The sequence below is a fragment of the Nannochloropsis gaditana genome (assembly GCF_000240725.1).
Source record: "Nannochloropsis gaditana CCMP526 unplaced genomic scaffold scaffold281, whole genome shotgun sequence".
Lineage (NCBI taxonomy): Eukaryota > Eustigmatophyceae > Eustigmatales > Monodopsidaceae > Microchloropsis > Microchloropsis gaditana.
Genome location: NW_005803672.1, coordinates 17989 through 20389, shown reverse-complemented (window position 1 = coordinate 20389; position 2401 = coordinate 17989).

Here is a 2401-nt window from a genome sequence, read left to right as displayed (position 1 = left end):
GCGCAAGGTCGGGAGGGAGGGCGAGGGGGAGGGTGGGGGTCAGGGCAGGCTCACGGAGGCATTGGTGGCGGAGGTACAGAGGGCTGTGGCCGAGAGGCTGAGGCAAGAGAGGGAGGAGGAAACAGAGAGAAGCCTGGGAGTGGACTATGCGGCCCGCTACAATCGTGCGCAGGTGGTGCGGGGGTGGGCTTACACCACGCCACCGTTTTTGGCGCGAGAACCAACAAACGAGGAGGAGGAGGAGGAGGAGGAGGAGGAGGAAGAGAGGAAAAAGAGAAGGGAGGAGGGCACTCGGTTGCTCTTGAATTTTCCTCCCGAGATGGCGATCAGCTCGTCCATGCTCTGGGGACACTGCTATGCCCTGCCCGTCCTCCCTCGCTCCCACCCCCCCGCCCTCACCATTCGTCTGGGGTCGCCCTTGAAGCGCGTGACCGCCTTGAGCCTCAGCCACTACCCTCACCTCGACCATCCGCTTCCTGAAGAGGGAGGGGGGCGGGGACAGGGGGGAGAGGAGAGGACGATCAAAGGTGTGGCCCCGCGGGAGGTGGTGTTGTGGGGATTGCCCAAAGTCAGAAGCAGGGTGAGGGGGGGAGCGGGGGGCTGGGAATGGTTAGGAAATTTCACCTTTACTGTGGCGGCGCCGTTTCAGACGACTCAAATTTTTCCAATTGAAGCAAGGAAAGGGGGAGAGGAAGAAGGGGAGGGAGGGGTGGGAGGGGAAAGGTCCTTTGAGGGGGTGCGATTAGAAGTGCTTTCGAACCAGGGTCACCCGGACTACACGTGTTTGTACCGCGTGGGAGTGTATGGGGAGGGAGTGGAGGGAGGGAGGGAGGAAGGGAGGGTGGCAGGGCGGTTGAGGAGGGTGTTGACGGAGTGGTTCGAGATGGGGAAGGACATGATAACGGACGTCAAGGAATGGGTTGATGGGGTCATCGAGGAGGCGAGGGAGAGGGAACGATGGGCGGCAGAAGGGGAGGAGGACGGAGAGGGGGAGGAAGAGGAGGGGCCGGACGGAAACGTTGGCGTTGAGACGTTAAATGGATCACTTTGAAGGAAGAAGGGGGAAGAATTTAACATAATAATAGGATACAATTTGCGTAATTAGAGAAACAAAGGCCGCCTTTCTCATTGTTTGTGCATCCGGTAGAGAAGCAGGAGGGTTTACAGTCACGGGGTGACGAACAATGTGAGAAGTGTGCTAGGAGAGTATTGGGAATACACATGACCACAATAAAGCACCACGCCTAGGTGAAAGAGGACACAGGAAAAGGGCCCGGAGGCCGCGCATGCATTTAGTCTGGACGGTCTCGCATTGGTGGCCCCGATCGACAGCAAATTAACGACTCGATGCATACTGAGGCGAAAACCTGCCGACGGCGTTGCTTTTTGGTTTCTTTTCCATTCTTTTCCACATGTCTGAGAGGGTGGAGCCATCATAGGAAAGGCAGGGGACAGGAGGGAAGGACTGAGGTCACACGGAAATAGGGCGAATAGCGAGAATACCCACAGTCATACCCCACTTCCAGCCACCTCATCCTCCCGCGTCTCTCCCATGTATTCATTCTCGTCCGCCCAAGCACCCTGCCCGTGGTCGGCCCCTCACCCACTTGCTAGAGAGAGTATATATACATAGCATGGCTCCCTGCAACTCCCCGTCCAACCCCCCATTCTTGAGGGACAGCTCCTCCCCCCCCTGGCCGTTCAAAGAGCATCCTCGCCTACTCAAGGGAAACTCAAAGAGGCAGGAGAATGCGCGTCGTTTCCTACGTCCAAGAAGAAAGGGCAACGAAAGGGAGCTCTAAGGAAGACTACCAATTGATGTCGGGGAAGCGCATGGCCCACGCCGCCACCAGGTAAGAATGGTAGTCCGGGTGGGTGATAGCCAGGGCCTGGGAGTCCTCCAAGAAGCAGACCAGGACGGCCGCCACAGCAGCGGAAACCACGTTCATCATCACGTCCGTCACGAAAAACCCCACCTGCAGGATGAAAAGAAGGGAGAGGGGGAGGGTGGGGCGGGGGCGATGGCCAAGATTGCGCTCGTGGAAAGAGGATGGCAAGTCAGGATGGTGGGGGTTGCAAGAACCAGACATGGGGAACAGGCGAGGTGGACTGAGGGTACATGGTAGCGACGACGACAACTCGGATACGATGATGCACGCCAAAGACTTGGGAGAGGCAACAGAGAGCCAGGGGACGTACCACAAAGCCCGCTCCTCCCAGCAAGGAAGGGGCGTTCTCGACGTCTTTCAGGTAGGAATGCTGCAGGATAAAGGCAAGGAGGACCCCCAACCCGCAGGTCACGAGCCCCACCATCAAGGCTCCTAGGAAGAGGACACGGCCGACCAAGTTGTCGTTGAGAAGGGCCGTGAGTCCCCGCCGGACGAAGAGGTTGTATACCTAG